This window comes from Vipera ursinii (assembly GCF_947247035.1).
Source record: "Vipera ursinii genome assembly, chromosome: 2".
Taxonomy (NCBI): Eukaryota; Metazoa; Chordata; class Lepidosauria; order Squamata; family Viperidae; genus Vipera; species Vipera ursinii.
The window spans coordinates 84,156,805-84,183,191 of NC_139513.1; positions in this window are offsets into that span (position 1 = coordinate 84,156,805).

A 26,387-nucleotide genomic window follows, 5' to 3' on the forward strand; every position below is an offset into this window, starting at 1 on the left:
AATTGATTATTCCAAGGTCTGGATTGATTTTCAAAAGTCTAATGGGATACATATTTTCTTGATTTTTTTAAAGGCCAAACAATGTACACCACTGAATGTTATATACAAACAGCAATACATTTAAAACAATTTATATTAGACTAATTTGCTGAAAGAACAAGGAAAATCATATTTCAAAGAATAAAAGAAGTGCTATTTCCATTTTTGTAATGATTCTTGGGCAATTTACTTTAACAATTTTATAAATTAGGTGAGATTATGTAGTAGGGTTTCATACTTTATGAGCTGATGGGAAGAAAAAATAAGTGGCTTTGAAATTATCTGTCATTTTAAAATGGTCTGTGGAATAAAAATACTGAACTATCATAATAAAGCAGACAGATGTTTTAACAATTCACACATATTCAACCCATCTTTGTATCAAAAATACTATACTTTGGTTATAACATAAGCTTATGCACCAGGATCACCTACATCTGTTGTAAATTAATTTTACCTTGAGTACTGCAATAATTGCTCCTAGATATTTGATTAAAACAATACTTAAATCAAATCAAATCAGTTTTATAAATTATTAGATCATGCTCACTGCGTTTTCATATATCTATTTATGTAGGTAGCCCAAAATTGGATATTTTACTGTTTCTGGCCATATGGCTATAATAAACTGATTTGAAACACCTAGTCCAACCCCCTGCTCAGGCAGGAAACCCTATACCATTTCAGACAAATTAATTAATATTATCATTAGTTAAGCATCATTAATTTATTGATATAATTCCACTTCAGAGTTTTAAAAGATTTTTCCCAATAGTTTCAAGTGCTATTCAGTGATATATCACACATTGCCCAAGAAGCCAAGCTAGCTTTCATTAATGACCACATTAGATATGGTGTAGCTGAAGGAAAAAGAAACATGAAACATTAACCAAGACATCTGATTTTGTTGTTCAGGTAATTTCAATAAATAGTATTGTTGAAAGGTCACCTAACCACATTCAGTCTGTAGATACAGGTTGTTTAGTAAAGCAGTGTAGGTCATATTCAGACATAGCCAGAATATAATGGGTCAAGAAAAGACATTTAATACATATTGTTCTCACTGTTCTGCTCCACTTGCTAAAATGAAAATATTGGAAAGAGACAACTTGCCATGGCCAACTTATCACCGCCAACTCGCTGCAGGACAAATCAATGTGACTTAACGATATTATTATTAATAATAGTATTAATAATATTACTAATAATATTAAGAGAGAACGGGTCTAGACTACAATTATCTCATGTTAAGTTGTCCCGTGGCGAGTTGGCCATGGCAACTTGTCTTAGACCCGAAAATAATAACCCGTTCCCATATTCATCAGAAAATTGTTATATAGATTTCACTAAAATGAGTAGATGATACATAGAGCACTGTTGCAGTTAGTGAGCTTTATTTGTGCATATAATTTAGATATTATAGCATCCTGATGGATGTGTTCATATTTCATTGGCCTAATTTAGCATGCAAAGAGGAATAAATGGCACAGGTGAGTCACACCATTAGCTGTGTGATGGAACCTGTTGAGTGCCTTGTTTTTATGGCCTTAAGAAAAAAACAGTATCAGGAAGTTTACAGACTGTTTGGCAATTGTCATGCATGGCTAGTAGGCTAAGTTCAGCTTGGGAGGAGAAAATCCAAGTAGGTTTGCTCTAAAGGAAATCATTTCTGAGGACTTTTTCTTTTTTAAAAAAACTTTTCACAATCTTAATTTAGCAACATCTAGTGATTTGTCCATTTTAATTAGAAGTATCTTTCTAGGCTATTATGCCTCAAAAATATGAACTCCAACTCATAGTTAAAAAGGAAATATTGATAACTATTATTTGGCTTCAAATTAAGCTGGCCATATCTAAACATTGATTCCATCATCACATAGGGTAGGGGTCTTCAAACCTGGCCCTTGTGGACTTCAACTCCCAGAATTCCTCAGACAAGCACACTGACTGAGGAATTCTGAGAGCTGAAGACCACAAGTCATAAAAGGGCCAGGTTTGAAGACCCCTGACATAGGGGGTACTTCTTTGAGTCATGGATCTTCAGCTACATTGGATGCAGGAGCAGTCTCTCCTCCCTGCCTCTGTTTAAAGATTCAGCAGTGGCCGTTTTTAAGAATTCACAAATGATTCTTCAAGATCTCAAGTCCTTTCGCTGTGGCCTCAAAACACTCCTTTTCTCACCTGGCTGACCTGGACTGACAGGGATTTTAATTATGTTTACAATTTTTAATTTATTTTTAATTTTTAATTGTAATTTATTGCACAGAGACCTTTAATTTTAATTTTATCTTAATTTCTGTATTTATTGTATATTATTGTTGTTAGCCGCCCTGAGTCCTTCGGGAGATAGGGCGGGATATAAGTCCCATTAATAAATAAATAAATAAATAAATAAATAAATAAATAAATAAATATCCTAATATAGTAATTGATTTACCTTAATTTTATCTTGACTACTTTATCTCTCACCCTAATATCCTGCCATTTCATTTCAGAATAGATTGCTTCCAAATCACTGCCTGTTTGTGTTTTCTTCTTATCACAGGAGCTTTATTTCTTGCTTCTTCTTCTTTTTTTTAGCAATTTCACAGTGAAAAAAGGATTATTATTTTTTTCTGTCCTTTGACATTTCTTCTCCAATGAAGAAATGAACAGAAGCAAAATTTCTTCATGGAGGAATGAAAGAGAAATAAAATCCAAAAATAGCAAAACTGATCTATGTCAAGTAATTTTCACCAATGCTCCCTTTATCATACCGACAAGAAACAGACCAATCCGCTTCTGATTTTTCTCTACAGAGAAAAACATGTGCTAGGAAATTCTTTCCATGCAGTAGTTAATCATTTTAGTTTAAACTAATTTAAGCTAGTTTATTTGGTGCAGGAATGGGTTATGTGGTTGCAGACCAGCCATTTTGTTCTTGGGAAGGAGCTTATTTTAAGTCAGCAAATTTTTGCACTGCATTGTCTATTTTACATTAAATTCATATTATCTTTAAGCATACTTTAAGCTTGTCTTTAGTTAAGACTATCTTGCATTACAACTAGGTATCTAACTAAACTAAATAATTAAATAACTAGATGATTGTTTATGCAGTCTATTGGGACATTTAACACTTGCGCCTTTCACTGGGAGTTAATGCAGTTTTAATTGCATTTCAATGAAATCAATGAGCTTAAAAGAGCTTAATTTTGACTGGAACATGCCCAGTGTTATTTTCTCAAACCTTATTTATCTGCATTCTCTGTAAATAATATTTGAATGACTATCCACCATACCTGACATTAAAATAAATAGATTTAAGTATGAAGGTGAAGTTGTGACTAATGGCAGAGATTTACTTAGCCATAAATATCCAACAGGTTAGTGAGCCTAATTTGCACCCTATTTTTTTCCTGTTTTCAATTTAGCATTGGAAAATTGAAGTAAGAATCAGTTTTTTTTCTTTGCAAGCTGCCCTGCTGTACATACAGAAAGAAATATCTAGAACAGGTATGTCAAACTGCCAGCCCATGGGCCGGATGTGTCATGCCAGCAATGGGGAAAAAGTCACGATACATTGTGTGACGTCACCTGACATCGCAAGTTTGACATGCCTGATCTAGAATGTCAATGTATGTCAGGTATTTCAGACAAACAGCAACTTGTCAAATGGTTAATTTGGATCTTAAAAATTACTCTTTTCCTGAAGATGTTGGTAATACCATTCCAGTAAACAACTACAAAGCATAGTTTTAAAGTAACCCACCTTCAATTTGGCATCTTGGTGGCTCCAGGCATATTTCAGGAAGTCATGGCAAAGACTCTTAAGGGAATTCCCGGGGTTTGCTCCTATTTTGACGACGTGTTAATCGCAGGAGAAACAGAAGAAGTTTTAGCAGAGAGACTGCAGGAGGTATTAAGCAGATTCCGCACTGCAGGTCTCAAGCTAAAACAGGAGAAATGCTCCATTGGGGTGACTTCCACTGAATTCTTAGGTTACAGAATAGACGCTCAGGGAATCCACCCCACAGATTCAAAAATACTGGCCATCAAGGCAGCCCCAGCTCCTAAAAACAAAACAGAACTACAAGCCTTCCTGGGGCTCCTAAATTTCTGTCACGCCTTTTTACCCCAAAAAGCAACCATTGCTGAACCACTACACAGACTGCTTGACAAAGGGGCCCCATGGCAGTGGACTGCAATCCACGAAAATAGTTTTAGGCAACTAAAAAAATTACTCTCCAGCAACTCCACCATCCCCCATTTTGTGGAAAACAAGCCCCTATGCGTAGCTTGCGATGCCTCCCCATATGGGATTGGAGCAGTTCTAAGTCACCTGCAAAAGAACGGGGTACAATCACCTGTCGCTTATTATTCTAGAACTCTCTCCAAGGCAGAACACAATTACGCACAAATAGATAAGGAAGCATTAGCAATCATAGCTAGCATAAAAAAATTCCACGACTACCTGTACGGCCGACCATTTACAATTTTTCTGACCACAAGCCTTTGCTAGGATTATTCACTTGGGACAAACAGACACCTCAAATCCTGTCTCCCAGGATCCTGAGGTGGACAACATTCTTATCAGCCTACACATTCAAGCTGGTCTATAAGCCAGAGAAAGAAATGTGCCATGCAGATGGGCTCAGCAGACTGCCCTTACCCAGCACCGACCCTGACCCAGCTCCGGCAGGCCACATCCTGGCGATCCAAGAACTGCCAGAGTGTCCCCTTTCAGCAAAAGACATTGCTGCAGCAACAAGCACTGACAAAATCCTCAGCAGAGTGCTGGCCTGGGTTACCTCGGCTTGGCAGGCAATCAGTCCAGGCACAGAATTCCAGGCTTACTTCTCCAGGCGACACGAATTGTCTTCCCACTTAAGTTGCATATTATGGGGGAGCAGAGTTGTAATTCCAGCTAAACACAGAATGAGGGCCCTCCAAACTTTGCACGATGGCCACCCAGGAATAGTCAAAATGAAGGCACTGGCCTGGAGCTACGTCTGGTAGCCGGGCCTAGACCAAGATATAGAAACACACATAGCCGGATGCTATCTATGCCAACAATCTAGATCAGCACAACCTCAGGCCCCAGTGCACAAGTGGGAAACAATGCAGAACCCCTGGTCCAGAATACACATACACTTTGCAGGGCCCTTCCAAGGACAGTGCAGGTTCGCGTCCCACCAGGCTCAAGGTTGACTCAGCTTTCCATCCTTCCGAGGTAGGTAAACTGAGGACCCAGATTGTTGGGGGCAATTAATCTGACTTTGTAATAATGCTGCTTGGGGGGGGGTGAAAGCCCTAATAAGCAGGCATATACATAGAATGAAGGCTACTGCTAAGCTTGTAAGCCGCCCTGAGTCTTCAGAGAAGGGTGGGATATAAATGGAATTAAAATAAAATAAAATAAATAAAAATAAAATTGTAGTGGACAGTTACTCTAGATGGCTAGAGGTCGTCCCAGTCACCAGCATGACCATGGCTGCCCACGTACAGGTGCTGAGGGGGCTTTTTGCAACTCATGGTCTCCCAGATGTTCTGGTCTCAGACAACGGGCCCCAATTTACCTCTCATGATTTCCAGATTTTCATCAGGGACAACTCTATTAGACACGTCACTTTGGCCCCTTTCCACCCGTCTTCGAACAGCCTTGCAGAGGTCATGGTAAAGACCACTAAGGACGCACTACGCAAAGTCATCACTGGGGACTGGCACCTGCGACTGGCCCAATTCCTACAGGCCCAGCATTCCACCCCCTGCATAACCACAGGAAAGTCACTGGCTGAACTACGTTGGGGCCGTCGACTAGTAACCAAATTGGACAGACTGCATCCGGACAGGGCAGCAGCTGAAGTGGAGCAACCCATCCTTCCAAGAACATTTGTCACTGGTCAACTCGTTTGGGCAAGGAACTATGGGGGTGGGAACAAATGGGTCCAGGGAGTCATCCTCGAGCAAACTGGTTCTATATCTTATTTAATTGACTTAGGCGGGGGAAGCCACATCAGGAGACATGTAGACCAGCTTAGGAAAAGGGGCATACAAAATCACACACCCCCGTGACCTATCTCCCACCTCAGACACAAACGGGCCACTGAGTCAACAATACCCCTCTACCCCCACACTGGCACCAGAGGACCCCAATCCTGCTGTCTCCCCACAAAGCCCCCCAACACCCAGGGAAAGGAAGGCCGAAAATACACCCCTGTCACCACCCTCTCCCGTTAGGGTGGAAGGGGAACAGGACACCGGAATACCCCTCCGCCACTCCTGTAGGACCAGAAGGGCTATCAGATTTTGAATGGGCCAAAAACAAACAGATTAACCATAAGGGGAAAAACTCCATCCAGTATACAAATACAATAATCATTCCTGTTTGGGGGGGGGAAAGGGGTGTTGTGTTGTGTTGTATTACGATACTTTCAGTATTAAGAGTTCAAGTAAGAAACTGTTGTATGAGGTAAACCGCTGACAGCGCTCTAACAGAACAAGCGCACATGTGGCAGCCGGTTGACAGCTGACAGCTGTCAAAGCTACCGCCAGCTGATCATGCACGCACAGCAGCCATTGACAGCTCCGAGCTGTCAAGGGCTGCTGGCTTCCGATTGGTCAGAGTTTCCGCGGTAGGAGAACACGCTGCGGGGATTGGCCAAGGGTTTGACAGGTCAGGTATAAAAGGGCAGATTCTACCCACTGTCGGCCGCCCGGTTCTTCCCCGAATAAACACTTCCAGAACAAGAGCCAGCTGTCTCTCGTGGTCCTTGCTCGCCGTACAGTCCATATATATTTGTCCTTTCCTGCCCTTTTGTATTACAACCCAATAGGCACTGAGCTGTAAGATGAGTTGATTCCTTGTCTCTTAGTATAAAACTTGTCAGCACACAGCAAAACAATCCTCAGGGAGAAATCAATAACAGTTACCTGAGGCTAATTGATTTACATCACGTCTCTAAATCAGGTTCCTCTATCCAATGGATTGAGTGGACACTGGTGTACTGTTTGGGGTGTTGTTGTGTTTTTGGCTAGTTGAGAATATTATACTTTTGAAAACACAGTGATGCCAAATAAAAAGGATTGAATGCTCAGTTTCTAAGTAAGCATCAAAGTAAGCTTCCTGTTTGTGTCCCTGAGACTCACGGCTCAAGAAGCAAATAGTTCAGGATGGATGAGTTGGCCTAACTCAGCTCCAATTAATTCATAGAATCAGAGAGTTGGAAGAAATTGTAAAAGTCATCTAATCCAGCTCTTGGTTCAGTTCAACATAATGAATTATCCAAAGGGTTTCTTCCTTCAAAACTATGGAAAATCCTAATGTCCTGAGGGCTGAAGCCACCCAGTTTTTAACCACCCATGTTCTCAAACCTTTTTTCAACTTCTACTGTCTCAAGCACTTTTATTTGTAAAATCTCCGAGCATGGAAATTTTGGGTTGTTAAAACTGAATTATTTTGGCTGGTTCTGAAAGAAGGACATGTATGTAACATTCATAGCATTTGCACAGCTAATAATTTTGCAGTCAAAGGCAAAGCTGGCAGATAATTCCAAATTAGAAACCCTTTTAAGTATAAATGGCACAAACATAACTGGTTATCAACATCTAAATAGTAGTGTACTATCTTACTTCTATTCATAGAAATGAAATATAACTCCACTACATCTTCCAAAGAATGACAGAAATTCAGCTTCAAAGCTGGCAGTGATGCTTGCTGCTCTTTAGTAAAACTTAAAAAAAATGAAAAACATGAAAAGTACATGCACACACGCACGCACACATACACACATACACAAAGCAAATGCTAAAACCTCTGAAGTCAGAAAATCAAAAGATTCCATCCAGCTGCAGGAAAACTAACAAAAGGAATTATATTAACTTAATCATGGGCCATAGTTGTGGCTCACTATGGCTTGATTAGAACCAAAGACTATTCCAATCATTTTTAATAGATAAATATTAAGTTTCATGATTCACAAATAACAAATCCATCTCTGCAGTGCAAACCATCATTGGAAAGAATATGAAGTTTTAAAATATAAATAATTTTGTTTTTTAACAAAGACACCTCTTTGGGGTCAGGCTGGCATATCTGAAATGTCAAGAATTTGTAATGGCTGCTGTTAAAAATGGCTGCCATGAGATGGTTCTCTGGTCACATAGGGGCTGCCATGAATGGTGTGATTAGTAAACATTCCTTTACAAGAAGGCAAACTGGTAGGTTTCCTCCCCATTAACCTCTATAATTCTGTTCCTTAGTTCTTAAATATTGGCTTATTGCCTAGATGAAGATATCTGGGCCTGAAATCTTTAAAGTACAACTCTTCTATATCCATCAATCAATGCCAATTATATTGAGTGGCTGGACAGGAGACTAGCACAGAGACTAAAGTGCCTGGAAGAGCTTGTGTTCATGAATCACTTTGCCTGAATATGATCTTTTTTCCCTCTGAGAAGAAAGGTGGAAAAGCTAATAGGAAAACTTTATAACAGAATTATAGAATAACAGAGTTGGAAGAGGCTTGTAGGTCTTCTAGTCCAGCCCCCTGCTCAGGCAGGAAACCCTATTCCATTTCAAACAAATGCTTGTCCAAACTCTTCTTAAAAATCTCCAGTACTGGAGCGTTCACAACTTTGGGGGGGCAAGTCACTCCACTGGTTAATTGTTCTAACTGTCAGGAAGTTTCTCCTTAGTTCTGGGGTGCTTCTCTCCTTGACTAGTTTCCATCCGTTGCTTCTTGTCCTGCCTTCAGGTGCTTTGGAGAATAGGTTGACACCCCCCCCCCATCTTCTTTGTGGCAATCCATGAGATATTAGAACACTGCTATTATGTCAACCCTAGTCCTTCTTTTTATTAAACTAGACATACACAATTCCAGCAACTGTTCTTTATATGTTTTAGCCTCCAGTCCCTAATCATCTATGTTGCTCTTTTCTGTATTCTTTCTAGTCTCAACATCTTTTTTACATCATGGTGTTCCAAAAAAGACCAAAAAGTCCCTTCATATAAGAAAGAAATTAGATGCTGTTTCCATGTATAAATTCTGAAACTGTTCTTTTCTTTCTGCTTTTATATTGGTTCATTCAAATTAATGGTTGCAGTTTGCTCTTTTAATTTTACTCAGATCATTCAATTCAGGTAGATCTCATTTGGTGAACACATTTGGGACCTGCAACTTGGTTGTTAAGCTTACTTTCACTTTACTTTACAGACCTTTGAAGGTTGCAAAGGCAAGGACAGGCCACAAAGTTATTTCATTGTATCTACAAACAGTTGCTATATAAGGTAGTTGCTAAACAAGGGCTATCCATAATACTTGATATCTTGGATGGTCTATTGCTCTGTATTGAAAAAAGTACCTAATATGATTCTCTTTTAATTAGCAATTTGTTATAATTCCAGCCACATGTATCATAAAGTGCTCTATCACCCATTGGGGATTTGTATCTCCTGAAGGTTTTGATCTGCAAGGAACATCTTTATTTATTTTTTTAAAAAATAACGTCTTGCTTTCTTTTTCTTTTCTTTTTTTATTCAAACACCTCTCTATTACAGATTAAAACAAGCTAAAATAATATTAGTAGATTATCAAAATAGTGTAGGATAGCACCCACCTATTCAAATTCAAATATTCAAAGATTTCTACATCAAAGATTTCAAAAATAACTCCATACTATATCTGTCACGAACTAAAGAGTTGCTGAGGCAGTTTCCACATAAATTCCTTTGTGTATTTTTCCTAATATAACTGATTACTAATTCATTGCTCATATTTCACAGCTAGTCCAAGTCTGATAAACTGAGAAAACAGTCTTTTTCTGAAGCATGCAATGTTCCTATGTGGAACATTATATCAGTATAGAGTCTGTGCATTATTTTCTCTCCCTTTCTGGACTCTTCTATTTAATAAACATATGGGATATGATTACAAAATAATAAGGAAAATAAACATATCTGGAGGGTAGTATGTTAGGAAGGACTGAGCTATGGGATTATGCAACAAAGAGAGAAATACTGCTGTATACCTTTCTAGATTCCTTGTGAGTGGTGTACAAATCCACGTAATAAACACATGAATAAGTATATTTTGAATTTATTTATTTACCATTTATATTAAGACTTCCTTTTCTAAAAAAGCCACTTAAGATAGTTTTGCATTTTAAAAATATATGAATACATAAATGTTGATTCTGTCCAATGGCAGAATGATTTCAGGACACGAGTGGCTTTTTTAAAATTTTGATAATACAAGCTTTCTAATCTAAGGGCATATTATAGCTTTTAGAAGTTATATTATCATGTATCTGTTGTTTGTGCACATATGCACATTCATCAGAAAAGAGAATGAAGACAGATGGAAAAATGTCACAATCAGAAGCAAAATGGTTATCCCTAGATCTTGGCAACTGATTCCCACCTCTAGCCACCAATGAAGCTTTTATAACCCTGAGTGACCAAGAAAAGATCTCCATACGTAATGCTCATCCCCTGATCCAAGTGCTAGCAATTCATCACTAATTACCAGTAAGAAAACAAAGGTTATGTTTGCAGACAACCCTTTCTTAAGGGTTCCATTTGTCATCCAGATGTTTCATCTCAGGTATCTCCCAGGTGCCCAAATCCAAGAAATAACAGAAAGACTGACAATCAGATCTGATGCACAAAGACCCTTCCTACTTATCATGTGGGCACAAATGCAGGGCATCACCTCCAACGTATCAGGAGTGAGTTTAGGATGTAAAAAGGAAGTTGAAGGATATTGGGGCTCAGATAGTATTCTCATCAGTAGTTCCCACTGAAGGTAAAAATCCAGCAACGGAGAAATTTTTTTTCTAAAGTGACTTCTGGGTTCCGGTGATGGTGCAGGCAAGTAAGGAATGGATTTTTCAGGAATGGTTCAAACTGGAAGGAGGAGAGGTTGTTTTGCAGAGCTGAAACTACACCTGGAAGATGTAGACCACTGATGAGTAACCCATTGCCAGCTAATGAACTGAAATTAGCAGCAAAGCAAAAAATCCAAGTATTTTGGAAATTTCTTGTTTAACAAAGAAACAAGGACTAAGGGGAAAAGGGGACTGAACACAGGGGGTCTACTCCATTGTCTTGAATTTAGGGCATGATGCATAAAATATGAGCAACAATGCAGAAGCAAATACATTATAGGAATTACCCCATAATTGGCTTGTCTCATGGGCTTTCTGGGGTTCCAGAGGGTACTTGGAGTAAGTCCTAAAGCTCTGGTACATGATTCAACCAAACCCTTTATTACTACTAAGATGAACAAACAACAGCAGCTGGAGATCAGATTATGGCTATTTGGACTCCCTCTGTGAGCAGATCCTGGCCAGCCTGGTTTTCAGAGGAACTTTGGGAGGTGAAGCATCATAAAAGATGTCTAGAGCTTTACTGGATGAAAACAAAGAATTGAATTGAGCACATTAAAGATTAGGGCCTATATTGTGGGATAAAGTCAGTGAAACATATCTATTTTTTGCCCATTTTGAATCCTCCTTTCTACTGGGTAAATAGGGGTCTGGGAAAATCTTGCAGGGCTGCTGCATTAATTCAGGCATCTGGCAGAAAAGTTGCTTGGATTCATTTGCTCTCCAGCTGTGCTAGTCTTGAAGAGGTGACTGTGACCCAGTCTTGTCCAATTATCTGGGCTGAATGTGATCCACTGACATCTCCAAAAGTGGACAGGGTGCTTGAAAATATAAGTTTTGATATCTATATGTTAGATGCATATCTGACCTCGCTTGCCAAGGCCTTCCAGAAGGTGATATGTAGCTGGTTCCTTGCAAAGTTGAAAACCTCTGTATAGGAGGGAATGGTATCACTTGCCTTAAAAGCAATTCTCAAGGAGTCTTCCTTGCACACAATAGTAGTGAACAATCCAGATATCAACCTTCCTTTCTGGGAAAAGTTGTTGAGAAAGCGATAGGCTTGCAGCACCAAATGTCTTGAAAGGAAGTGGATTATTTGGACCTCTTGCAGTCTCAGGCCAGGTTCACCCTTATAAATGGTCCCTGGTGGAAGCAAGATATTTATGCTGGCCCTCCTTCATCCCTCAGTGGATTTCACTGCCATCAATTATGTGATTCTTCTGGATTGACTGAAAGGGTTGGGAGTGGTGATGGGGGCACAGTTGTCCTATTTCCTCTCAGGCCTTTTCCAGTCGGTAGAAGAGGAGAGATCTAGCCTTAGGCCTCAGGCCTGTGGCATTCTAGAGGCTTGTCTTCTTTTCCTGCCCCTAGTTAACATGCACTTGAAACTGCATGGTGAGGTCATCCATAGGCATAAGGTCAAGCAAACTTCAGGATACTACTGAAAGTTAACATCCTTGTTGCAGGCCACCCAAATAAGGCAATTGAAATGTTTTCCCAGTGCCTGCAAGGTGTCCAGTTCTCAATAGAGAAGAACTGTCTTTTCTCAGTCCTGATAAGACTAAGTAGCTATGGGTTTTAGAATGGGGAGAGGAACTGATTACTTAAATTAAGTGTTCTCTTGTAAATTCTGAATTCTCTTCCTTATGAGTAACTATATTACTGGATACCACAATGGATTTTGGCAGACTGTGGGCAATTGCTTGAGAGTATCTGTCTATGAAGACTCTCAATCATCCAATCATCGTGGTTGTCCCACAGGTGCTTTTTTCAAAAAGCAATTGGACTCTTTTTTTTTTCCTTTGAAAATGTTTTACTTCTCATCCAAGAAGTTTCTTTGCTTGTAAACTTCTTGGATGAGAAGTGAAACGTTTTCAAAGAAAAGAAAGAAAGAAAGTCCAATTTCTTTTCTTTTTCCCTGATTATATCAGGAAATTGTTTTCAGAATTATAGATTAAAATCATCTTCCTACATGCCAAGTTCCCATAAATGATTCAATTTTTTTTTTAAAAAAAAGATAGATCTCTTCCATTTTTTCCAGTCTGGTTTTTAATGGAAGAAAAATAAAGAAGGAATTAAACTCACAAGTTATATTAGATTTAACCTCTCTATCTCCTGAGAGATGTAGGATTTAGAAACAAACCAGTTACCCTTCCTGTGCTTTTACTTGGATTGATTTTATTAAGGGGTAATGTCTGAACAGCATTTGTGTGCCTGAAAACTCCTGGGTTCGTCTTGTATCTAGTATGACACATTGTTGTATTTTCATGCCATATAGCAGCTCTGATTTACCTGTTGTTATCAAATACTGAAGTTGACCCTGTGGAAGGTAATGGTCCCCCCCGAAAAAACCCCCCACAGTTTCTGATACACTGTAGAGTTACTGTCAAATTATTGCTTTTAGGACAGGCAGAATAATTTCTGCCCTGTCTTTGGTTATTATTTCTCTCCTACTGTAATATTTTCTGAGGAGTGTTATTCCATTTAGACTACATGCAGAATCAGGTCAAATAGGACAGAATCAGGGGGTTTTTTTCCCCGCTCCCAAACCTGGATATTCTGACAGCCCATATAGCTCAATGTCTGTGATTTATCCAGGAAGACAGTTCTTCAGTTCAAAGTGTTTGAAGAACATCAGCTGAGGAAAGGGAAGGGGGGGGAGTGATTGTGGAATTGTTTCTTTTTCTGTCACACCACACTTTTTGTCACTTACTTGACAAAAGCAGATTAATTTAATGAGGAGAACATGAATATTTGACTATGAATCTGGAAATCATTACTAATTGCAAGAGCAATTTCCTGCTAATGATGCTGTAATGATTCTGTCTATTACAAGCTGTACTGCTGTCATTACAGCATTACTCATATAAATCCATGGGGAGAATTTGGTCAGGCAAATACTGATTGAAAGTTCTGCAGTGAAGCAAGGACCTTCAAACTTTCAAAATAAAATGTGCAGTTTGTCCCCTAATATCATCCAGTGTGCTCGCAGAGGGAGGGTCTTCCCAGGGTGCCGCCGGTAAAAGATTGCCGGCGGATAACACCCAGAGAGAGGGCCTTTTCTGTGGGTGCGCCTACCCTCTGGAACCAGCTGCCCGTGGAGCTCAGGACTGCCCCTGACCTACGCTCATTCCGCCGGGACCTGAAGACTTGGCTCTTTGAGCTCTCCGACCCAGGCTGAGAATTTTAACTGGGGTTTTATTTTCAGGGATAATTTAATCTTTTAATTCTCTTTTAACTTTGTATTTTATATTGATGTGATTTTAAAATGCCCTGTAAACCGCCCTGAGTCCTTCGGGAAAGGGCGGTATATAAATCTAATAAAATCTAAAATCTAAAATCTAATATTCACTGTCCTTCTACAAAAAAAATTAGCCTAACCATACCATATTTCTAGGGAGCAGGAATATTGTTATTCCGTTTATTTTTCAATGTATTTTCTAGATACGTAGGCGCTCCTTTATCATTCCTTCAAAAACGTATTATAAAAACAACCATCAGTTGGTTTGGTAATCAACAACTGGTAATGATATTATACTAATAGGGAGTTAAGATCATTTCAAAAACAGCATTGTAATTCAATGAAATAATTCCAGTTAATTAAATTAAGGATCTTTAAGCCCGATTTTTAAAGATGAATTAATAAAATGTAAAAATAATGAATAAAAAATAAGGAAGGAAGGAAGGAAGGAAGGAAGGAAGGAAGGAAGGAAGGAAGGAAGGAAGGAAGGAAGGGAAAGAAAGAAAGAAAGAAAGAAAGAAAGAAAGAAAGAAAGAAAGAAAGAAAGAAAGAAAGAAAGAAAGAAAGAACTCAAAGGGCAGACTCAGAGAGCCACTAGGTCTTTTTCTGCTGTCAGTTTCCTGTTTGTTTCTGTGACAATTTCCTTGTGAACTGTCAGGTTCTGAAAGCAGGGGAGATCGCTTTACGCTCCAATACTCCTATAGATCAGAAATGAGCACTCTCAGCCTTTGAGACAGGCCAGGCAGAGACACAGTAAAGGCTACTGGAACTCTAATGTATTGTTACAGCGTATAGCAGAATGTAAAAAAAAATATATGTAAAGATTGTGTGCATAAGGTTTGTGTGCATATCCTTTTCAGTAGTATTCTTTGCACAAATAAGACAAAACAGCTGAGAACTGAAAGCTAACCTCATGCACGCAATCTTTACATTTTTTTTACATTCTGACACACACACACACACACACACACACACAAGCAAACACTATCTTCTGGATGCTCAGCTCTTATGAAAGAGCTAGGCCTTTATTTAAACAAATATATTTAAATATTAAGTATTTTTGAAAATGTTATTTTCAAGAGTGATATGTAAAGTCGTGTGCTTCACATAGAGACGGACACAGAGCTGGGGTGAAGATGAGTTTATTCTGAACAGAACGAACTGGGGAAACAGGGAAGCCTGGCGTCTATTTGTACCTGCCCAGGTGGATGGCATCCAATCAGTTCAAACCTGGGCTTCCTGCCAGTGCAGGTGACAATGGGTGTAGATCCTGGCTTCCCACCAGGCTGACCAGGCCTGGGGCTGTCAACAGCTTAAGTCATTAGGCTTATCCTGAGTGAGCAGTCATCGCCCGGAGCTGTCCAGCCCCTCTGCTGATCTGCACCATCAGCCTCCTGCTGTGCTGTCCTTTGTGTATGCTGGGAGGCATACACTGCATGATATTTAAGAGAAAACTTCAACTATTGCTCTGTGATATAATCTCTGCAGGCCAAGAGATTGAATAGATGTCTCTGTATATGCACATACATGCTTGCATTTATCTCATTAAATTAAATTAAATTTTGGGCAAGGAAATATAGGGGAGACCTGATCTCAGAATAGAGCCACACACACACTGAATTCTTGGCTCCAGTGGAACAGCATGGGCTACACTGATAAAGTCTTTGAACTCAAATCAGTCAAGGGGGTCTAGGGGAAGGGTAAAGTCTCAAAATGGCAGACACAACCATGTGGCTAAACACACACACACACCTCTTTTTTATCTACATCATATGGATAAGAAAAAAGGATGGGGCTTTGATCACACTGCAGTGTTTGTCTCAATAAAATTAAACTTTAATTTTATCAGGCAGGATGCTTTTTTAAAGGGAGGGTCTTACATAAGACTCCACAAATAGTGGGCTGGGGGCATCAGAAATGTAACTTAGCTTTGGAAATGGTTACATGTATCACTATTTTTCATTCACAGCAGCAAAATCAATCAGTTAAAAAATATTTTCAGGGTTGTTTTTTTAAAAAAGTTTTGCCTCACACTCTGGTAAAGTGGGGTAAACCAGTGAAGAAAATTATTGCATTGGGATGAGGTTCAACAAAAAGAAAGCAGGTGTGTTGGGTCACAAATCAAAGTTTCTCTGAAACCTACATCTTGTTTCAGTCAGTGGCCAGCCCTGTTGCTTATTCAATTCAGTGGAGTAAAGAAATGTACTCCTGCGAGTCCCTTGGACTGCAAGGCGATCAAACCGGTCAGTCCTAGAGGAGATCAACCCTGACTGCTCTTTAGAAGGCCAGATCCTGAAGCTAAAACTCAAATACTTTGGACACCTAATGAGGAGGAAGGACTCACTGGAGAAGAGCCTAATGCTGGGAAAGATTGAGGGCAATAGAAGAAGGGGACGACAGAGAATGAGGTGGCTGGATGGAGTCACGGAAGCAGTAGGCGTGAGCTTAAATGGACTCCAGAAGATGGTAGAGGACAGGAAAGCCTGGAGGAACATTGTCCATAGGGTCGCGATGGGTCGGACACGACTTCGCAGCTAACAACAACAAAAGAAATGTAAAATACTACTAGGGATAGATAACAAAAAGAAGGAGCTGCCAAATACCCTCAGTCACAGTATCGGCACAATCACAAAGGAGAGGCTCTATAGATATCCTCAAGGTACAGCCATTTGTTTAGTGACTGTTCAAAATTACAACAGCACTGAAAAAAGTAATTTACAAGCAATCCTCGCACCTACAAGCAGCGTCCCCATGATCATGTGATCAAAATTCGGGTGCTTTGGTAGCCAGCATGTAAATACATGCAGCATTCAGGGATCAAATGACTGGCATTCAAGACCTTCCCAACTGGCATCCAACAAGCAAAGTCAATGGGGGAAGCTAACTCACTTAACTGTATGATTCACTTAATAACCACAGTGATTTGCTTAACAACCTTGGCAAAACGGTCACAAAATGGACTGTGACTCATTTAACAACCACTTTCCTCAACACTGAAATTCTGGTCCTGACTGAGCTCATAAATCACGGATCCCCCGTATAAAATGCAAGCAAGTGAACAAATGAAGGAACAAATAAATAAATAAATATGAAACGCTTAAGCTGGTTTTGTTTTTTATTTGATTTTTCAAATGCATGTAAAAGTTTTATTTCCCTACCTTACCACTCGTAGAGATCCATTTCAGCCTTCCCCTCTAGTTAAATCACACTCCCAGCAGCCCACCGAGTAGCTTCTACATCCTCTTCTTCAGTAAGGTTGGCCCTTGATAGTCCACCAGGTCATCTGTGGGATGGACCCAGTTGCAGAAGTACAAAGCACGCAGACCTGCCAATTTAGCAGAGAAAACAAGAGAATGGAGAAGAGGTTGTAGGGAGGGGATCATCACCTGAAAAGCACTTAAGACCTGTTTTTTCCACCCCCAAGCACTGGGATAAGGTGAGATTGATGGATTGCCATACGAAGGTGCAAATTTCTACTGTTATTGGTTTTAATACACTAAAGATACACTGGTATTATTTTTAACTGAGGGTTGGGAGCCATCCAGAGTGTGATATAAGATGTGCGGCTGTATACAGGTAAATCCTCAACTTGCAACCACATCAACAACCATTGCTAAGTTGCTAAGTGAGTTTTGCCTCCTTTTACAACCTGCCTTGACACAGCTGTTAAGTGACTCACTGCAGTTTTTAAGTTAGTAAAAACAGGTTGTTAAGTGAATCTGGCTTCCCCAGTGACAACTGCTTGTCAGAAGTTCGCAAAAGGTGATCAATATGACACCAGGACACTGCAAGCGTCATAAATACATGCCAGTTTCCAAATGACCTGATTTTGATCACATCACTGTGAGATACTGCAATAGTCATAAGTGGGGAAAAACGGTGATAGATCACTTTTTTCAGGGCTTTTGCAACTTTGGTCACTAAATGAAGGGCTGTAAGTTGAGGACTGCCTGGAAATGTTGTAAGTAAGTAAGTAAGTAAGTAAGTAAGTAAGTAAGTAAGTAAGTAAGTAAAGTGTGTATTCAGGGATGACCTGATGCTAAATCCTCAGGATACACTTCCATTTGACCTTCTTCTTTTGCACTGCTTAGGGTGAAACACTCATGTCTAGCAAGCCCTGAATCCACCTGCTCCTGAGCTCAATTAAACTTCCTCCATATAAATCTTTTCACTGTCTGAAAGCAGAACAATATTTTTTTCAAGTTCAGCAACTATCGAATTCTCCCCTCTCTCTAAGCTAGAGCACAGACTATAACTCACAACTAAACACATAATCGATGCCTGCTCGTCTCTAGCAGGCTCCGCACTGGAAACTATGGTGAGCTGCTCCTTGGAATTCATTGGCTGGGATGGCCAGACAGCTTTGGCAATCCCATTTCGCAAGGTTGCACTGTGCATTTATTTTCTCATTAGCATCTGTGTTCAGTTGTATGTTTTCAAGCAAGGTAACCTTGGAGAGGGGGGCAGAGAGCATTCCTTCCTGTCAAGGGAAACATGTGATCCTCTTTCCAGAGTGCATGCATGACTGAGCAGCAATACATCATGAGACCTACAGCCCCGACAGAGCTGCTAATTCTCCAGAGTGTTTGTTGGGGGAAAAAAAGAAAGGGGGGGAGAGGAAGGAAGGAAGGAAGGAAGGAAGGAAGGAAGGAAGGAAGGAAGGAAGGAAGAAAGAAAGAAAGAAAGAAAGAAAGAAAGAAAGAAAGAAAGAAAGAAAGAAAGAAAGAAAGAAAGAAAGAAAAGAAAGCTGCTTTGGGTGGCGTAGCACAGAAAAGGTGTGACAAGTTTTTTCCTCTGAACCAATTGTTTATCAGCTGACTCCCCACCACCTGGATAAAAGATGGAGATGCAATGTTTTTATATTTTATGACCTTTAAATGGAATTGCACTGTTGCTCAAGTGTTCTTCATGGATTTTTTAAAAAAAATTCTTTTAGCTTTCATATTTTTTTCCAACTGAGAAGAAAATGTCAATGACATTCTCATGAGGTGGATGAGGAATATTGCAAGTCTTGCACTGTCTCATTTCTCTAGTGGCTCGGAGCCTCTCTAACTTTTCACATCACAAAGGCATCTCATTATTTAAAGACATCAATCATCTATTATAGACCATCATAATCTAACCAGTGACTCTAAAAACCTCACAGCAATTGAACATGTATACTGTGAACGAACACATGAACTGAATTCACAATCTGGCTCAGTCCTTGAGGGGAGTCAGAGTGGGGTCCCCTAGAACTCAGAGGGGAGGCACTGCTACAGAAAAGGCATGCATCCTAAGTCACACCAAATGATGTTGTTTGATAGAGGGACCCAGAGCAGGCCCACACTGTCAGATCTGATGGGATGGGCAGATGGAGAGAGGATCCCACAATTAACATGGCCCTGTTTTATTCAGGGCTTTAAAGCTGACAACGAGCACTTTGAATTGTCTTGCAGGTAACCAGTAACCATTCCACCTCATGCAGCAGTTGTGAAACAGCACCCAAAACTGTGCATGTTGCTGCTGTATAGACTGGCTGAAACATCTAGGTGGATTTCAAGAGCAGCCTCATGTGTAACATGTTACAGTAGTCCAAACAGGAAGTGACTTGGGCCTGCATGACCCTAGAAATGAGTTCTGGAGGAAAACACTGAAGTTCAGAAATAAATCAAATGGTTCAACTTCAGACTGTAGCTAAAAGACTCTTGGTTAGAAGATAATGTGAAAAAGATTTTGCTGAGACTCCAGAGCCCAGTTAGGAGCAAAGACAGGAACATTTTGGAAGCTGGCGGATGTACCTGGAAATAGCTGCCCTGAATTAGGGCTTGCATTTTCAATAAATGGCTGTCACGGTGGCTATGACTGTCCATCAGACAACATTGCTCTCTATTCGTGCCTTTCTCTCTCAGAATGCCCTCAGAGAAGCAGGAACATTTCTAAATAAAGTATTGGGCTGCACATCTGTATGTCAGATTTCCATTTTTGTCATTTTATATGCTGACATAGTTACTGTAATTTTTCCTGCAGAAACACTATGTGAATGATCATGATTTGCACTGCCTTCACCTCCTCCTTTTCACTTCCTTCTGACCCTGGCTTTTACTATTCCCTTCCTACCATTAAAGTCTTTATATACCCCTCCCAGAATAATATTCCATACCTCTGCAGTACTCCAGGACTCTCCAAAGTATTGAAAGTACTGAAAAAAGTACTGAAAAAAAAGTAAGAAATAATGAACAAAAGAGATTCAAGTGGAGATAAGAAAAAGAAATCTAAATATAATTTACTCCAAATTCTTATTTTTTCATACCTTTGTATGCCTTTAAATGAACTTTGCTTTTACCATGTCAAAACACTGTCTCTTTTTTAAAGGATTTTATCAACTCCACTTCCCCATGAATTATCAGTCTCAAAGAACCAGATCCACATGAGAAGAGATCAGTTAGCTATTTTATTGCTGGAGCCTATGCACAGGAATTTTTTTTAAATTGATAGTTTGCAGCTGAGTAAAACTAGCTAAGGTTCAACAGCATTCAAAGGAGGGGATCAGATTTTGCCCTCTTGTGCCCACAAAGGGACTCCAGACTAATTCTTCATTTGACTTCTCCTAGATCAGCTGGTGTCTCTACAAAAGTCTTTTTCCTTCCTTCCATTCATTCTTCTTTCAGGTTTGAGTAGATTTATTATTGCTGTATGATTAAACCACTATAACACACCTCTTTTGTACAGTATTGGTAACCCATTTTACACCCACTTATTCTTGATCCTGTATCTTCACATATTTGTTGAATACCCCATTTCCACCACATTCATTTTATTTTTATGTTTATCTTGTCTTGTCATATCTGTTTCTCAGTTTCATATAGCAGAGTGGGCAAAAGCACGCTCTTATGTACATAACTTCTTATGACAAACATTAATTCCTTGCGAGAGTCTTCATTGTATCTACTACTGTTCTCTCAGCATTTAGAACTTCTTAAAATTTCACCATCCATTTCCTCCCTCTTTAGTAAAATTCTACAAAGGTACAGAAATGCATTGACTGCTATTTTTACCATTTATGCATAAATTGCTCACTATATTTGCCTTGCCAAACACAACTATCTTGGTCTTCAGTGCATTACTTTTTAGATGTTCCTTTATACAATTATTCTTTCACTGTCAATCATTTGGGCTCTCAGCTAATCACATAGCATTTTATGTATAGAGAAAAGGACACATTTCACACACTTCCACCTGCATACACCCCTTTAACAAACAGCCCCTATATACTTCTCTATCAATCCATTAAGCAATTAAGGAGTCACCACGCACTCCCTGTTTATTATTAAAGCCATTAGCTAAAGATTCCTTTCTCATGCATGCTTTAATTCATCACACTTTGCTCTGAACGTGTCTAGCCACCAACTTGCAACTCTGTATTTGCATAAAATACCTCGTAATTGAAGCCTGTGCACTTCATCATACATGTTCCCTAAACCATCACATCCACAACAAACTCCTTTCGGACATACATGCATTTCTCAGAGACTTGCTTGAAGAAAGAAAAATCTGGTTTTCACACTTCATGCTCACCATGAAGTTGTAGTGCACCTCCATGCTCCTTCAACCAGAATTCTAATACCTTTCCTAACACACTTAACAGATCAATTCCCTGTAGGTTTTCCAAAGTCTTGCTTCCAATTATCAGGCACAGATGTCATATTTATACACAGTACAAAGTCACACGTTCATTCTGCAAATCAAGTGCATATTTTTTTTAGTTATACCATCTCCAGCATTCTCACATTATTTTTCTTGTGCACCAACATGAATAGCATTCTTTTCAATTCCAGACCTCAGCATACCACATAGCACTGTCACGTCCTAAAATATTCCTTTCAGTACCCTGTCACTTCAGTTTCAACCCAAAATTGCTTCATCGCTTTTATAATTACCGTACCTTCTGCTCGCTCTTTAGGAGACTACTTGTTTAATCCTTTCCAACCACGTCTTTTTAAACACTTTTTAAAATTTCCTTCAAAGTTGCTCTGCATTTTAATCTTTTAATCTTAATCCATTGCTTTATCTGTTCATCACAATTATCTGGATGCTGCTATTCAAACAATTCTATACAAGTTACATGTCAGGCCCAAAACAACCAAAATGACACAAGGGAGCACTTTCTTTATCACTGCTTGCTTATAGACTGGAATCTTGCCAAACTGTAAAAAAAAGAAATTACTTTTTAAAAAATTAACTTAGATAAATGCGCTGGTTTGAGAATAGTTTGGGATGCAAGTAAAATCAGGACAATTTTTGATAAATAACCTTTAATTTTATTAAGGGTATTTTATATAACATAGTAGTGAACTTAAAAAAAGAATCAAGAGAAAAGACAAGTAATTTTGGATGAGATAAAGCGAAAAGAATTAAAGACATAAAGAGAATTAAAGAAATTTCCAGAGACGCTAAGTATTTTTCAAAAAAATAAACTTTTACAATAGTAACTGTCTATGTTATCAATAAAAAAAAATTGAAATACAAATGAATTATGTAAAGCAAAAAAAATTTGGCAATAAACCAGAGAAAAGAATAGAATAGATACGATTATTATAGTAATGTACAACACTACCTCCAGCAGTGGCAATCTCCTTTTTTTTTATTGAAAAGTTTTACAGTACATTTTATTTTTAACAAAACAAAACAAAACCCCTCCCAACCCCCTCCCCTCTTCCCAACCCTCCCCAACACCTCCCTCCCTCCCCCTCCCCCCTCCCCGACTTCCCAGAGCTACCTCCAGCAGTGGCAATCTCCTTTTTGATCATTATGTCTATCACAAAGCAGTTACCGTATTTGGAAATTGGGGTTCATGCAAGATTTATGGTTCTGTTCAATGACTTCTCCAGAGTGTTTTAAACCAACTGTGGCAATTTTATGTTTGTTTGTTTATGTTTATTGGACTTATATACCGCCCTTCTCCCGTAGGACTCAGGGCGGTTCACAAGGAATTTAAAATAACAATACAAATTACAAAAGTTAAGAACAATTAAAATAATTAAATTTAGTCCTTGAATAAAATAAAACCCCTATTAAACTCGAATTAAAACCCAATTAAAATAAAATTACAATTAAAATTCTCAGTCCTGGCCGGAAAGCTCAAAGAGCCAGGTCTTTGGGTCCCAGCGGAATGAACGAAGGTCAGGGGCAGTCCTGAGTTCTACGGGCAGCTGGTTCCAAAGGGCAGGCACAGCCACAGAGAAGGCCCTCCCCCTGGGTGTTACCCACCTGCAATCTTTTGCCGGCGATACCCTGAGAAGGCCCTCCCTGTGGGAGTGCACAGGACGAAGGGAGCTTGATGCCGGCAGCAGGTGTTCCCTCAAATATCCCGGACCCAAGCCATTTAGGGCTTTATAGGTCATCACCAGCACCTTGAATCTCACCCGGAGGGCAACCGGAAGCCAATGCAGCTCGCAGAGCAGAAGTGTTACATGGGAGTATCGGGAAACCCCCATCACAACTCGGCGCGGCTGCATTCTGCACCAGCTGAAGCCTCCGAGTGGTCCTCAAGGGCAGCCCCATGTAGAGAGTGTTGCAGTAGTCCAACCGGGAGGTCACGAGCGCATGAGTGACTGTGCATAGGGCATCTCGGTCCAGATAGGGCCGCAACTGGCACACCAGGTGAACCTGGGCAAAGGCCCCCCTGGTCACGGCTCCTATATGATCTTCAAAACTGAGCCGCAAATCCAGGAGTGACCCAAAGCCAGTCTTTGAAAAAGATACAAATGTGTAGTACTAAGCAATTATATCCGATGGATCAGTCCAGAGAGCTATGTCAATGTTTGTCTGCTTTTTCTAGGAAATCGACTAGAGGGCAGCACAAATCTGTCCATCTGCCAAAGGATAAGGGCACTCTCAGAGGGAGAATAAAAATACTGCAAGTTCTCTCTGTAAGCTTGCACTAAGAAGATTTTCCAGCTATACTGTAATTTATAGCACTAACTCTGTTTGTGTCTCAGTGGCTTCATACTCTTAAAACAGTCAGTGCAGATTGATAATATTATTAACCCACCACCATGCAGTGATGGTGATGTAAGGAAGTGGCCACCTTCTTAAAAAAGAAACTAGATTCAGAATAACAGAATAATAGAGTTGAAAGCAACCTTGGAGGTCATCTAGTCCAACCCCCTGCTCAGGCAGGAAACCCTATACCATTTCAGACAAATGGTTGTCCAATCTCTTCTTAAAAACTTCCAGTGTTGGAGCATTCACAACTTCTGGAGGCAAGTTGTTCCACTGATTAATTGTTCTCACTGTCAGGAAATTTCTCCTTAGTTCTAGGTTGCTTCTCTCTTTGGTTAGTTTCCATCCGTTGCTTCTTGTCCTGCCCTCAGGCGTTTTGTAGAATAGCTTGACTCCCTCTTCTTTGTGGCAGCCCCTGAGATATTGGAAAACTGCTATCATGTCACCCCTTGTCCTTCTCTTCATTAAACTAGACATACCCAATTCCAGCAACCATTCCTTATATGTTTTAGCCTCCCATGTTTATATATTTTAGCCTCCTCCTATATATTTTAGATTCTAACTTAAGCTTCCTACTTTGCAGTCTTTTAGCCAGGACCCAACTGCAGCTTGCTATACCTAAGCTGCTATATTTTTTAATATCGTTTTTTATTTATTTGCTGCAAAGTTATCACTGCATTATCAGTTGAGTTAAAGAGACCTGTTTCTACTTATCCTTGATCCTGTGAGAAACATACAGCCTCGTGGAATATAAGAAAAGTCTTAGCCTTTTATTTTTTTACTTTTATTTCGAAAGAGATAAGAATGCAATGTATTCACAATTTATTTAATTTGAGGACATCGTGTCAGTTTTAACTTTCCAATGAGAAACACTAGCTCTGGACCCTTTGGCACCAGTCTCAGATTTGCACCCCAAAAAGGTTTATTTGTATTCCTGGAGCTCCTGAGCAATTATTGCTTCCCATAGGTCTAAACTTACAACCTTCCATCTTTTGCCAGACTGTTAAATTTTCTAACTTCTCCTTTCCCCTTCAAGAGTGTGCCAACTTTTTCCAAAGGGATGACATACCTGTCAGATCAGATGAGGGCAGATCACAGGTTAGGTTCCATCTTTTGACTTCTCCCATTGGTCAGCTGCAGGCTTTAATCGCTTCTTCACTGTTCTGAAATTGGCAGCAGTGAGGCTTGGCCTGGGGCACTTTGAAACAATTTCTGAGGGCTTGGGGACTTAAAGTAGTGACCGCACTAAACTGCTAAAAAGGTCAAATTCATTTTTATAAACAGCAATTTCAGTTTTAGCTGGCCAGTTTGCAGCTTTGTACTCCCTTAGCTTCAGCAGCAGTCTTTGAAATACAGAGCTTGCCTTGCAACTGACCTTCAGAAAGTTTCATCAGAGGGCCATTACTTTTTCACCCCTGCTGTTTTCACTAAAATTTCAGGGAAAGTTCCTTGCCCAAAGCAGTTTTCTGGCAAAATGAAGCATGTACATTCCCAAAGGGTAATTTCTTCCTGATGAAGGGCACCAGCCAAAATGAGATGCCACTGAACTAAATGAGCATTTTAACCCAATCTAACCTAGCTAATTAGATTCCAGTTATACATTAAATATCTAGTCTAAACATGGAGTGTATTTTCTTCTCCAGGTTCATTCATAGACTCTTTTAGGCAGGTAACTTAAGTAAAAAAGGTAAAGGTAAATGTTCCCCCGCACATGCGTGCTAGTCGTTTCCAACTCTAGGGGCCGGTGCTCATCTCCGTTTCAAAGCCGAAGAGCCAGCGCTTTTCTGAGGACGTCTCCGTGGTCATGTGGCCGGCATGACTAGATGCCAAAGGCGCACGGAATGCTGTTACCTTCCCACCATAGTGGTCCCTATTTTTCTACTTGCATTTTTACGTGCTTTCAAACTGCTAGGTTGGCAGAAGCTGGGACGAGTAACAGGCGCTCACTCTGCTACGCGGCTTTCGGGATTCGACTCGTCAAACTGCCGACCTTCTGATCGACAAGCTCAGCATCCTAACCCACTGAGCCACCGCGTCCCTAACTTAAGTATCTGGAGCTATATATTTGGTTTCACAGGATCTCACCAGGTCTTATTTGTGGGTTATCCCCATCAGGTTAAGGTACACTGCTAAGCATGAACATGCTAAATGGATTCACACAAATGCCTTTGTTGGTCCTTTTCTCCAGTTTAACAGAAAAGACAGATTTGTTTTCCACATTAATAATAAGCTAAGTTGGCTTCATAGTAACATGCCAACT